Consider the following 13,989-nt stretch of genomic DNA (forward strand, 5'->3'; position numbering starts at 1 on the left):
CCAGGAAGCGGAAAGGCATGCACAGCTGGATACCAAGTTCCTCCAGGCTCGACCCACAATGCCTTTCTGTCTGTAATACTTTTCTGCTGGTGGTGTGACAAGTGCTTCAAACTGCAAGCCTTAAAACAGCAAACCTAAATCATCTTAGAGATCAGATGTTTACCACGCATCCCACGAGGTTCAAGTCAGGTGTGGGCAGGGCTGAATTCCCATCTGGAAGTTCTGAGGAGACCTTGTCCCCCACCTTTTCTAACTTCTGGAGCCCCCACAGCCCTAGGACCGCTACCCTCTTCTCTATTACCAAAGCCAGACACAGTAGGACGAGTCCTCACAGCACATGGCATTGACCGCCATCTCCCTTGTGAATGTCTGAGGCCCATGTGATTGCTGTGGGTCCACCCAAATAATCCAAGAGAGTCTTCCTATTTGGGTGTCAGTGATCCATTATCTTGATTCATCCCCAACCTGATCCCCCTTTACCGTGCAGCCTAGCCTGTTCAGGCTTACCTGGCCAAGACTGTGCCGACCACACCCTTCATGCCTGGCTTCCCACGAATATCCCTGCTCTGGGCTCCTTGGGGGTCTTTCACATCCCCTCCTGGGGCACCCTCATGTAGGCCACTGTGCCCTGGGACCTGTGTTCCTCATGACCGCCCCCCCCAAGTCCTGGAGAGCCTCCTCTGAGCCTGAGAGTTTGGATCTTGGGGTCCCTTCTCTGCCACCCTACAAGCCCTCCCCGCTCACCTGCCACACCACGGTGCTCCTGAGCATCACTGCACCTCTGTCTTGGTCCCCACACAGCTGTGACCAGTACAGTCCCTGCACCCAGTGAGCCTTCAAGTCTTCCAAAGAGACCTGGTCAGTTAGACCCATTTATTTCCACTGGAAGTATTGTCATAGGTTAAATTGGGCTCTGGGGTTCATTAACCCAAATCTTCTCTTGGTTTTCCATTTTTCCTGAACCATTTCTCATATCCCCTTCTTTCTTTTTCTTTTGTGCAAGCACATATGTATGCAGTAATGATTTCTTTTCTTGTATTTCAAGTGATTTGTCTTACAAAAGAACCCACCTTCACATACTCTCTGTGGATTTCTAGCAATAGCCGAGAAAACAGCTATGCAAGCCCTACATGCTGCTAATATTTATTTATGTCTAAGTTTTATTGACTGAGTGATAGAGAGGGACTCTAAGCCTTTGGGGAAGAGTTTTTATACAATGTGCTTTGTTTATTTATTAGTAAGCCAGTACCAGTCTACAAAGAGTTACAGTGATTACGATATATTATTTGCTCAAAAAATGTCATGACTTCATAATTATAATGCTCATGGCAAGTTTGGTTATTTGCCAAAATGGTTATCACTTAAATCTAATTTTGTAGAAAAAATGCCATGCTATCAAGTTTCAGAATATTGTGTTAAAGGTGCAGTTCATTTAGGGATTTTTCTTTTCTCGACTACCAATATTGTAATACTTCACTGAACTCAATTTATTAATAATGGATGGATTAATAAAATTTGAGGAATATAAATAATTAACATTAATGATTATGTTAGCTTTATATTCCTCAAAGAATAACTACTCAACATTTTAATAAAAAGCAGAAGATTTATTACAATCTGAAGAGAAACCAAAGTATTGGATTTTATTTCTCTCAAAATTGAGCATATAGTACAAAGTCTTTATAAAACTGTCAACATATATAAAATATTGTAATATAATCCAAGAACTAAATGCAATTATTAGTATCAGCCATGCTTAAAGTGAACATATAGTGTATGCATGTGGAAGAAAATTGTGAATAGTCAATTTAAAATAAATTATGTCTAGAAACCTTTTCTTTGAAAAAAATTTCCTCAAGGGATGGGATTGTGGAGTTGAACGGGGCCTTACATTATTTAATGACCAGGAAATAATGAGAAAGAGAATTAACTCCATGGATGAATTGTATATCTAATCTATAAAGTTGGAAAATTCGTAAAATTACAATGGGTACAAGGAAGAACTTAGTTCAGAATGAAATGCAGAGATGTATTATTGGGGAGTGGGAGGAGGGATGCTGAAGAAGGCCATGCAGCCTCCCATCCAGCTCTCATGGTTCATCTTTGTGTCCATGCTGATGGACACCTCCTGTCGCCTCCCCTGTGTCTGGGTTACCTCAGAGCAGATGCTCCTCTTCCTGTTCCACACCTCAGTACTGACCTCACAGGACAATGAAGCCAGAGCCTGATATGATCCCTCAGTTTTTCCAGGTTGAATTATAAGCCATTATACTTCATGCCATGAAATTGTATCTTTCTGTTTTTGATTTGTTGCTGCACCTATTTACAAGGTGTCATTGAAAAATACAGTGGCCATTTAATTTTTTTCTTACTTGCAGTGAAAGACACATTCCCTTTAAACCCCCTCAAATCATTCTTCCACACTTTGAACTCTTGCTCTATCTTTCTTGCCACTTTCCGAAGCAGCTCTGGAAGTCCTCTTTCATGAGTGTCTTTACTTGTGCTGACCTGGCTTCCTCAAAGTCCTGAACAGATTCAAAATCTTGACCTTCCTTGGTCATGTTGACTTTGGGGAAAAGGCAGAAATCACACAGTGCCAGATGTGGGGAGTGGAGTGGATGAGCACATACCCTCATATTTTTACAAGACTGCTATTCTGTTGGACGCACTCAGCAGCAGCATTCACTGTATCTTTTATCACAACCTGGAAAGACTCAGGAAAGAAGAGTCTCAGAACTGCTACAGAATGTGGCAAATGATGAGATAAACATGTTCCCAGCGAGGGGAGGATTTTGAAGAGGTTGATGGCAATGTGTTCCTTACTGTAATACTTTTTTTCACTTAAGCATTCACTGTATATTTTGATCACACCTCATATGCGTCTTCTCAGCCTCCTCATTGGGCTGCCCATTGCATTCCCTACTCCTAGCTCAGTGCAGCACACAGATACAAGCCTTCATGCTCACCTTCATGTAGGTTACCCACAGGAAGGTCAATTCAATCCTCACTGGCTTCAAATCTGGCACTCCTCAGAAGTGAGAAATGCGCCCTGTCCAGGGGACAGCAGAAGCCCCTAGAGACAGCAGCTACCAGAGCAGGCAGAGGAAGCTGAGAGAAGCTGTGGGCTCTGGAGAGGGAAGTGAAGAACTTGAGCGCTGCAAACACCTTCCATTTCTGAGAGTCAGCCAGCAGTCAGCGCAGTCGCCTGCCTGGTGCAATCTTCCTGGAGAACACTCAGGAGCCAGCAGGCTTCCAGGCCCATGGCAACTCGTCCTCCCGGGCCCAGTCTCCCCAGGGCTTCTGCACTTGCTCTTCAGTATGCTCCAAAGGCCGGGGCTGCTCTTGCTCGGTAGACTTCACCTTTCCTACAAGCCACTCAGCCCAGAGCTCAGCACCCCAACGAAACTCTGTCTACAGCTGCTTAACCTCACATCTGCATGGATCTCAGAGCAGAGCCTTAGCAGACTCGAAGTCTTGAGGAGTTTCTGAATTCTCTTGTTCCTCGACTAATAACTGGAAACTCCAAAGCCCTTGGCAAGGTCTGAGATAGGCTTTTTTCTTTTTCTTACAGTTTCTGAACCCCAGAGAGAGGCGTGAAGTGTGTCAGTTCTTACGTTGTGAGCAGCTGTGCACAGAGAAGGAAAGCCGACAAACAGCGGCTAACTAGATCCAGATGGATCACTTGTGTCCCAAGGAGAATCTTGAGGATTTTCTCAACCATCACCCCAAATCTCTAATATGCAAACTCGGCACATTAAAAATATCCTTCGCCTTCAGGCCAGACACCGCCTAAGCTGTTATTAAAGATCTCCAGAAAGACCTCTCCAGCTTCTTCAATAGCCATTTTCAGAGCTTAATAACTTACCTTCAGCCAAGGCTTACCTCTAACTTAAGTCCTGCTTCCTGCTAGTTAAGCCAAGGAATATCCTGCTCTGAAGGAATTTCAAAGTTGGAAAATTACTCATCAGCCTAGGTATCTGTGCCAGTGATTACACACAGAAATATCGGAAGCCTGATGCTTTCAGAAATAGGCTTGCATTAGTCACATCTTTTGCATAGGCAGCCACCGCTGCCACCGTGAGCTATGGCTGCACCACTGGGGAAGCCCTTCTGCCTCTCAGACCCAGCTCTGAGCCCCGAGCCAGCCTTCACACCCACTTCCCTTCAGCCAGCAGGGTTCAGAGAGGCAGGTTCTGGATTAGGACACAGTGTGCTGCTAGTGACTCTGTGGTCTTGGAGGGGTGGCCAGATGCCCCCGCATGGGGTCTATCAGAGCTCAGCAGGGCCCATTTGCCCCTGGCCACTCCGGTTTCTCCTGAGAAACCACTGGTATCAGAGCGCTGGCCCTCACCTTGCTTTCCGTCCATCCAAGTGATCTTGGGCAAAGAATTCCATCCCTTTTGCCTCCAAGTCCCCCGAAGTCTCCCAGCCTGGCCTCCTGAGCATGTTTTCCTGGTGAGAATCCCTTTTCCTGGCCTTCTCCACAAAACTGAAAGATCTCATATCTACACACCAACGATGCCTTGTTACTCACCAATTATAAGGACGAATAAATAATGCTTATAAAGTCTGTTCTACACGTATATTAATACAAGGCAGTTTTCTGTAAATCCTTTTAAAAGGGAGACTTTACCTACTTTCATGCAACTCTGCAAGGAAGCAAATTTAACAAATCCTTCCAGTAGGTGCTAAATCCCATCAACACATGAATCATCTTTAAATCATTTCCTTAACAATAGCTAAGTTTTGAACAGTACAAATTACTTGGCTACAAGCAGAGTGAGGAATGCCAGCCTATAGATAAACTCTCAGCCCTCAAAGACAGTATGGCTGTCACTTCCTATACGCTCAGCAGGGGACAGTGGAGAGAGAGGCCTGGGAAATGCTTACACTTACTTCTTGTGAAAAATCACAAGTCCAAACTGCCAGGACTGCTTAGCAAGAAGGCTTTCCTAAACCAGGTGTCCCCAGGCTCTGTGGCAGCCGTGGTTGGTGTGGCAGAGTAATGCCCACCAGCAATGCCTCATCAGAGTCCCTGATGTGTTACCTCGCATGTCACAATTAGGCACGTAAGGACTTTGAGATAGCAGGGTACTCTGGATCACCTCAGTGTGATGGCAGAGGTCCTTAGGAGAGAGGCAGGGGGCCAGTGTCAGGAGCTCTGACAGTGGATGGAGTGGCTGGTTGGACTGTTGGGAAGAAAGGGTGTGAGCCAGGGAACACGGGTCATTTGCAAAGCTGGAAAATCAAGGACACAGTTCCTCCCCTAGAGCCCCAAGAAGCAGCCAGTGCACCCAGCACCTTAACTGTAGTCCAGGGTGGCTTGGGACCTCCAGCACTGTAAGGCAATACATTTGCACTGTTTTACAAACAGCCTTATTGGGGTATGAGTCACATATAACCCTGTTCACCCGTTAGAATGCACAATCTAATGGTTTTTACCTTGTTGTGCAATCATTACCACAATCATTTCTAGAACTTTTTCTTTTTTCAAATCTGTGTTGTTATTAGTCCAAGTTTGCAGAGCGCAATGGTTGGTCCATGTACATAACGCATCTCAATTCTTTCTATGTCCCTCTACTCCTTCCCTTTCTCCATCTCTTGGTCCATTCCCATTTGCACAACATCTATCAATCAAGAGGGAAACCCTGTAGCCGCTGCCAGCCAATCCTCTGTCCCTCCCCGCTGCACCCTCCACAGGCCCAGGAAGCCCCTTGCCTGCCGGCTCTCTGGCTCCATACAATGCCTCTGCGTTCTGAACCCTACCTTTGTGATCCTTTGTTATACCAGCACCATGAAACGAAAGCAATTGGCCTGAGGCTTGCTCACAAAATAAAAACATAAACCAGAGATTTGTACAGAGAACAGAACACTGTCTTTTGCAGAGAATCAAAGGTTTTCACAGGACCTCGCTTTTCCATTTCGTGTGATGACTTTTATTCCCTCCGCTGAGCTTACGCATCATTCTGAGCTCGCAGGTCCGACCATAACATCTACGATGGCAATTTTCCCATCTGCTCGCACTCCTGAAATAGGAGTCACGAAAACAGAGCTCTATTCAAGGATGTATCATCAGACTTTCTAGACAAAACATTGTATTAAATCTCTCCATTTGTGCAAAACTTTAAAATGCTAAAAGATAACCCCTAAAAGTCTAAGGTGCCAACCTATAGCTCACAGACCAGTGCCCCAGTTTTGCAAACAAAGCTTTCCTGGAGTTCAGCTGCATCGCCTCTTTTCATCTTGTTGGGGTTCCTTTTTTGCTACAAGTAGAGTTAGTGATTGTGGTAGAGTCAGTATCTTCCACAAGCACCTAAACAACATCCTCAATTTTATCTCACAGATGCATTATGGTTTCTATCTGGTTGTCCCCAGGAGCCGCATGCATGCATAGGAGGGGCTTGTAGCTGACTAGATTGCTCATGAGGGCATGGCCCAGAATGGTAAATCTCCCTCCCTAGCACCTCCCAGAACTCTGTTTCCTGCTCACCATGCCGTGAGTAGCTCTGTCAAAATGGAAGAAATATTGTATTTTTATATTATATATTGTTTTACAACTATTTAGAAAATTAAATGCATCAAATTATTTTAAATGGATAAATAAGAGATAGATGCTTCTAACATCTGTAGTAGGTGAACAGTAAGTATTTTATATGAAAGTAATCTTAATTTTCAAGCCATGAAATGAAATCATGCAAGCACTGTATTACATGGAAACATGAGCAATCATCTGCTCCAGATCTCTCCCAGCATCTGAAGTACCAGAGCAATGTTCAGGAAACTGCTCTGGGACCAGCAAGTCCTACTCTCAAGGGAAGCACAGGAGATTACAGCCACGTCAAAGGCCAGAGAACAGGTCATCTGAGAGTAACAGGGTTGGCTGGAGTCACTCCCTGCTCTACAGCATGTCATTTTTCAAAGCCCAGAGAGGTGAGGCAGGAGAAGACTAATTACATCAATGGTGTATGGGGAAGCGACCATACTATCTTAATTCCTGGTCAGAGGATCACATGGAAATTTTCCAATTCTCTAATTTGGCATGATTGCTTAAGGCTTTATCTTTTCTTTTCTCTATTTTTAAAAGCAAGTTATTATTAGTTTAAGTTTGCAATAAATAGTCATTACATTCAGCTTGGGACACATCCGAATGGGAATATATATATATATTCCCATTCGGGTTATTTTTATCCCCCACACACCCCACCTTTCCTTCATCTCCTTCCCCAGATCCCCTCCCCATCTCCTTGGAGTCTACCTCCCTGCTTCCTAACACGGTTCTTTCATTCCACTCTTTCAATTATTTTTTAAATTTATATATTAATTGGTACATTTTAGGTATACAATACATTTACATTTATCATTGGGTGTTTGTACCTGAACATGATGTATCTTAGTTCTTTTTTTTTTCCCCATTACCTATGCACCCTTCACTCCCACCACCCTTCCCTATTTACATAGACTTTGTTTCCATTTTTTTTCTTTCTCATAATTTTTCCTTTCCTTTCATTATTTAGGTTTTGGGTGTCTCATGTAAGAGAAATCCTGCAATATTTGACCTTCTGTGTTTGATTTATTTCAGTGTTATGTCTCAAAATCCATTCTTGTTCCTATAAATGGCTCAAATTTACTCTTCTGTACAGTTCCATTGTGTATACATTATCTCCATTGTGTATAGATACCCTATTTTCTTTACCCATCTGTTGATGCACATATAGGCCATTTCCATGATTCAGCTATTCTGAGTTGTACTGCTATGAATATGGGTGTGCATGTGTTGCTGTCAACATGATAACTTTAGCCCTTTTGGGAAGATACATACAAGTATAGCTGGGTCAAATGGAATTTCTGTTTTTAGTTTTTTGTTTTGTTTTATTTTGTTTTGTTGAGGCATCTCCATACTGATTTCCATAGTGTTTGTACTTGTTTATATTCCTACTAACAATGTAGGAGGATTTCTTTTTCCCCCACAATCCTACTAATATTTGTTGTTTTTTGACTCCTTGAGAATGATCCTTCTTAATGGAATAAGGTAGAATATCAGCATTGCTTTGATTTGCATTTCTCCAATGGCCAAAGATGCTGAAAATTTTTTCATGTGTTTATTGGCCATTTGTATTTTTCTGAAAAGTTAAACTTTATCCTTTCTATTTGTAAATCAGGAAAATTAATTTTTCAGGTTTATTGAGCGTTGACCATGTCTCTTTCCAATATTTTGTAGCAATTTTATCATTTTCTGGAGATACCCTTAGCTGTTACCAATGAGCAGGGTTAAATGGGCTTGGGGCCAGGTAAATTCACCTGGTATGAATTTCACTCTAGCTTCTTACACTAGTTATTTTATGGAAGTCTTGACATATTCTTGAATTTCAAAATTTTTCATCTGCAGAATTCTGCTAAAAATACTTAAACTATGGAATTGTAAATAATAAATGAGATAGTATATATAGAAATGTGTTTGGACAGCACTATTTTGCACATCTTTATTATTAGAATAATTTGATGGTGGAGATTAAATGAGGGAACAAATGCAAGCATACTCCATAAATGCTAAAGGGCAATATAAATATTACCTCTTTCTATGCAGCAGCATAGAGGGTAAAATTGATCACACTTTAATAAGAGTCAAAAAAAGTCATATTACAAGATAACAAATTGCATTCTGCATGGCAGCATTTCTGGTATTAGATAAACTGGAAAAAATCCAAAGGCTCATTAACTGGTAACTAGAAAGATAATCATGGTATGGTCACACTATGAATACAACCCAACAAAATTCAGGAATCATGATCGATGCACTCTTATGGCTAAATCTCATAGACATTATGCTTGAGTGAATGACGTCCAAAGACCTCATGATGGGCAATTCTATGTGTCCCCTTGGCTAGCCTGTGGGGCAGAGCTGATTGGTCCATCACCAGTCTACACGTTTCTGTGAAGGTGTATGTAGATATGATTACCACTTTCAGTGGGCTTTGAATGAAGAAGATGATTATCTACACTATGGGTAGTCTCTTCCAATCATTTCAAAGCCTTAGGAGAAAACCCAAGTGTCCCCCAAAAGGAGGGACTTCTGCCCCTCAGGCTACCTTTGGTCTCAAGAATGTACCAGCAATGCCTGCCAGAATTTCCAGCCGACTTTAAGGGCCCATACTGCAGTGAGTCCATCCTGTAAAGAAAGTTACGCACGTGCATATATGTGTACACATGCACCCTACTGGCCCTATTGTTCTACAGACCTGTGACTCATACAGGCTGCATGATCTAATTCCCTTTAAATAAAATAATAAAAATAAAATTACATCAGTAGTGGCAGAAAGCACATTAGTGGATCCCCATCAGGGGACATGATAAAACTAGAGGGATAACAGAAATGTTCTGTGTATTTGTTTTGGTGACACATGCATGACTGCATTAATTACCCAAAATTATCAAATCGTCTATGTATGCACATGCTTAAAAATGGATGAACTTTATTATGTTTTAAATTAGTTTCATATCACTAAGGTGAAGAGTCATACTACACACCATTTCATAAATCTAATGTGATTCTTTGTATATCATGCATAAATTTAATTGAAAATTATTTCACATATATTTTATTTTTCTTGAATATAGAAGCATCAGGGCCCATTGAATTAGGCTTTTTGACATTTATTAAACACATTCAAGGTGAGCAAAACTGACTAATATATCTATCTTCAGAACCATGAGTAAATCACATATTCATTATTATGAACAAGTTAATTAAAGGTATAATGCTAATAAATTGCATCCATGATAACTATTATTTTATTCAGTTCTGATTTATCTACTGTCTCTCACTTGAGTAAATGGGGATTTTTTATGTGACAATAAAAACTTAATAACTAATATATCAATCTACAGTAAACATCTTCCAAAGGCAACAATGACAAAAGTTAAGTCCCTAAAACATCAGGGAAGGACTACAATAGCAAAAATAAAAGTATTTATAACTTCAAATGCAGCACCTGCATTATCAGTTCTGACATGGCCCTTTTATCTCTGGCTCTGAAAGCATTTGCAGCAGTTTGGGAGTTATCATCAAGAAATCACACACTCGGGACAAAGCATTTGACAAATGTATGGGCGATGCAAATAAATAGCTAAAAGCTTTTGCTCAGAAGGTTCACCTCTGCTCTTTCCGTGCCCTTTTGTCTCAACAATTCCATGATAACAAATTGGTCTACCCTTAGTTTGCCACCAAATTTTTTAGATACGAGTCAACTAGCAAAATCTCTAAGCACACCCATGAATAATGATCACTCTACGAGTGGCACTCTGTGGTCTTTCTGCTACCAATACAGCTGACCTCATCTACCTCTATTACATAGTTTCTTGTTACTACCAGGCTTTATTCAGGACACAAGAAAATACCAGAAACAGAGAGCTGTAGACCTGAAAATGCCTACCAGTAAAGTTTATGTCGTAAAGCCAACCTTCTCATCAGCAATATGGAATAATGGTGGGAAAACAAGCTTTGGAAACACATCTGGATTATTTATCTTTTTTGCAGTGTTTGCAGTACATAATGTTTGCACTTTTTGTGTGGCCTTGGTACATGTACACACTCTACCCCCAACCCTTCTCTCGATCTGCTTCGCTTTTGAGAAAGCTCTATCTCCTTCCCTCCTATTATCAATCTTTTATTTTGTTCTTTGTTTATAATTCTCTTATATGAGAAACCATGTGCTATTTCAGCTCATGTACCTGATTTATCTGACTCAATATTACCCCTCAAGATGAATCCATTTTCCTAAAAATGACCAAATGACTCAATTGTGTCTTTCTTTACGGCATAGTAGAGCTCCATTGTGTGTAAAGCAATTCTGGCACTTTTGATCTGTGAACTCTCAGAGAAACTATTTAGCCTTTCTGAAACTCAGGTTCTTGATTTGTGAAATATGAGTAATTATATCAACTGTGCAAGGCTGTACAAAGGGTTAAATGATGTTCATAATGGCTCTATTTTTAATTCCCAACACATTCAAGACCTCGATAAAAATGAGAGATATTGCTGTCATTATTCTGTGTCTTAGCCCATTGCTGCTGCTGCAACAAACTGCTGAGAAATTTATAATGAACACATTCACTTCTCACAGTTCTGGAGGCTGGAAAAATCCAAGGGTAAGCCTCCAACAGATTCACTGTCTGATGAATTTTTGCTCTTTGCTTCCAAATGATTCATGCACCACCCAGACGTCTTGAACACTGTGTCCTCACAAAGTGAAGAACCAAAAAGAGACAACACACTTCCTCAAACTCTTTATAAGGGCACTAATTCCATCCATTAGGGCCACATCCTCATGGCCCATCCAGCTCACAAACATATGCTCCACCTTTTAATACCATCACTGTAGGAGGTACGTGGCAACATATGAACCTCAGTGGGACACACACCCAAAGGGCAAAGTTGGTATTCCCTAAAAAGCAAAGTTTCCTTGGTCTGATTCCTGGGACAATTGTCATTTTCTTAAAACAGTGGTCTCAGACACTGTAGGTTCTAACACATTCCAGTGATGGCCATTTGGAATAGCTGACCAATTTTCTATAGAGATGCCCTCGGTAATTAACTGTGTCTCTCTCCTACAGGAGACCAGCATCAATTTCCTGAAACGCAGATCCTTATTTTGGATATAGGATCCCCCATCTCACGTGCTTTCAACACGCAATCGAAATCTTCTCATTTGCAGAGAAACTAAATTAATACATGTCCACTAAGGTTACAACTGAGCTTACTCCTAACATAAGAAAACGTGAAAGGGCTGACAGGTGTCCATATGGACTGATAGATTTTTAGGAGATATATTAAAAAGAGAGGGTGCCAATTTCTTTTCTCTGCGGACATCTGACAGCAATTTTGATTGTCTGCTAATACAGTTTGGACATGATTTTTATTGTTTAAGGTTACTGAGTATTTTTTTCCTGTGGGTTTTTTTCTCTCTCTACCTAATACATCATTACTCCCCAGCTGAGAAAAGTTTTAACTTTATTTTCCACACAGAAGTCCACTATTTGGAAGAAAACTGTACCATTAGCACTACTTCATGTAAATCATAAGATAATGGGTTTACCTGGCAACATCCCCAGTATTAGAACTAAAAGGAAATCACATCAAAAGTGTTTATAGCTCTTTCCTATCTTGCAAGATGGCAGGCGAAAAAGCTGAGAAGCCCAGTACTAAAGAGGAGAAACCTGAAGTCAAGAAGGCTGATGCCACTGGCACGGTTAAAAAGAATGTGAAGAAGGCTAAAAAATCCAAGAAGGGGCAGCCCCACTGCAGCAGAAACCCTGTCCTGGTTAGAGGAATTGGTAGATACTCCTGATCTGCTACGGATTCCAGAAAGGCTTTGTACAAGAGGAAGTACTCGGCTGCTAAATCCAAGGTTGAGAAGAAAAAGGAGAAGGTTCTTGCTACTGTCACAAAACCAGTTGGTGGTGACAAGAATGGTGATACCCAGGTGGTTAAGCTTCGCAAAATGCCTGGGTACTACCCTCCTGAAGATGTACCCCAAAAGCTATTGAACCATGGCAAAAAACCCTTCAGTCAGCACGTGAGGAAACTTCAAGCCAGCATCACTCCCCGCGCCATCTTGGTCGTCCTCACTGGGCGCCACCGAGCCAAGAGAGTGGTTCTCCTGAAGCAGCTTCCCAGTGGCTTGCTACTTGTGACTGAGCCTCTTACCCTCAATGGAGTTCCTCTGCATAGAACACACCAGAAGGCTGTCATTGCCACCTCCACCAAAATTGATATCAGCAATGTGAAAATCCCCAAATACCTCATTGATGCTTACTTCAAGAAGAAGGAGCTGCAGAGGCCCAGACACCAGGAAGGTGAGATCTTCGACACCAAGAAAGATACCAGGTTTCAGAGTAGCACAAGGTGGATCAGAGAGTGGTAGACTTGCAGATTTTACCAAAAATCAAAGCTGTTCCTCAGCTCCGGGGCTACATTCAATCCCTTTTTGCTCTGACAAATGGAATGTACCCTCGCAAATTGGTGTTCTGAATTTCTTACTAAGAACCACATTAAATAACTACCAGGTTGTAAAAAAAAAAAAAGTGTTTATAAAGACACTAAGTTATCTCATGAAGATTCTTATATCTGAAAAAGTGCATTATAATGCATAAATATAACACTTCTTAGCACATATACATTTGTATGGTCTTCGTGTTTGTACAGCCTTAAAAGTCCTATGTTGAACCCAAAACCTCAAGGTAATGCTATTAAAGCTGTAGTCTTTTGGGTCATGGGAATGGAGCTGTCATGGTTGGGATTAGGGTCCTTCTAAGTGGCCTGAGACAGGCCCTCACACTTTTCATCGTGGGAGGACCCAGCAGGAAGCTGCTGTCCGTGAAGCAGGAAGCTAGCCTCACCATCACTCTGAGTTTTGTATTCTTAGATGCCACCATTGTGAAAAACAAATATCTCTGGCTTATAAGCCACCAGTATGTGACATTTGGTTATAACAGCCCAAGTGAACTAAGACATAAAAGCACTGCAAGCTCTTTGAAAATGAGTGGATTAGCTTTCTCTGGATTCCAAGCACTAGTGAAATGTCTGGCATTCAGGGTGCACTTGATGAAAGAGTGAGTAGGCCACGTCTCACAGCCGCTGATGAATGACAGGGACAGAAACAACATTTTTCTTCTGTCAAAGGGAAGATTTCTGAAGAAGGTGCAGTAGAAGAATTAGAAGCAAAATGAGTACAGAATTGCTTGAATCCTTTCTTATACTACAATTTCTCTGAAGAACTCCCAAGAATCAGATCAAAGCCCTAAAACTGGTTTGGATCTTGGTCACTAAATGAAGGGACCACAAGTACAAAAAAAAAGAACTAAAAAATTTTTTTTGAAGGAGTAGAATGGAAAACAATGGATTCAATCTTTGACATGGTGAGTAGTCAAGACTTCTTCTCAAGGTAATTATTCAGGTGGGTCTTCTATAAGTTACCTGTGCAAAGAAATTCA

The 13,989-nt window shown here is 41.5% G+C and overlaps 1 pseudogene; it reads left to right on the forward strand.

Moving 5' to 3' along the window:
• Window positions 1-12,137: 12,137 nt before the first annotated feature.
• LOC101724839 (large ribosomal subunit protein eL6 pseudogene) lies at window positions 12,138-13,027 on the forward strand (annotated as a pseudogene).
• Window positions 13,028-13,989: the final 962 nt, after the last annotated feature.

Source organism: Heterocephalus glaber, unplaced genomic scaffold, assembly GCF_053883595.1.
Source record: "Heterocephalus glaber isolate CG9 unplaced genomic scaffold, H.glaber_assembly_v1.0 deba00001579, whole genome shotgun sequence".
NCBI classification, from domain to species: Eukaryota; Metazoa; Chordata; class Mammalia; order Rodentia; family Bathyergidae; genus Heterocephalus; species Heterocephalus glaber.